The following is a 614-nucleotide window of genomic DNA, read 5'->3' as shown; positions in this document are numbered from 1 at the left end:
GAGACGCCATGCTACCTGCTCCAGGGAAGACGCACGCTATGAAGCTCCAACCCAGGATGGACTTAGGCTAGAATCTTCCCGGTATGCGCACCTAGGGGCACTACACAGATGATTAGAAATGGGCCAGAGCAGTGTTTAAAAGAATACAGTGTCCGTGTAATTATTTGGGGCATAAGCTACCCGAGCCAGGCGGCTGGGCATTTGGGGACGCAACCCTGCCGCCGTCCATATTACTACAAATGGCGCCCAACGTGGGGCTCGAACCCACGACCCTGGGATTAAGAGTCCCATGCTCTACCGACTGAGCTAGCCGGGCCAGGCGGCTGGGGATTTGGGGACGCAACCCTGCCGCCGTCCATATTACTACAAATGACGCCCAGACGTGTGGCTAACTGAGTCCACAGAAAGCCTGAGAAAGCTTAGAAAAGAATAGAGTAAAGCATGTTTCTTACGGCAATTTCTTGGGTCTGCTCTACTTGCTAGAGGCAAGCAAGCGCCTCATCTAAGAGAGGCTTCCTGACTCAGCTTCAGCTGCAAAGCCTGCAGCTCATTAAGAGGTCCTGCCACGAAACACTTAAACAGTGTTGACAAAAAGCTGAACGCATGTTTTTCGG

General features: G+C 52.6%; 1 non-coding gene across 1 annotated transcript; it reads right to left on the bottom strand.

Moving 5' to 3' along the window:
- Positions 1–243: 243 nt before the first annotated feature.
- Positions 244–316, bottom strand: Trnak-cuu (transfer RNA lysine (anticodon CUU)). Its single transcript has one exon. It is a non-coding gene; the product is annotated as a tRNA-Lys (tRNA).
- Positions 317–614: the final 298 nt, after the last annotated feature.

This window comes from Microtus pennsylvanicus (assembly GCF_037038515.1).
Source record: "Microtus pennsylvanicus isolate mMicPen1 chromosome Y unlocalized genomic scaffold, mMicPen1.hap1 SUPER_Y_unloc_2, whole genome shotgun sequence".
Lineage (NCBI taxonomy): Eukaryota > Metazoa > Chordata > Mammalia > Rodentia > Cricetidae > Microtus > Microtus pennsylvanicus.
This window is presented reverse-complemented; position numbering and strand designations above follow the sequence as displayed.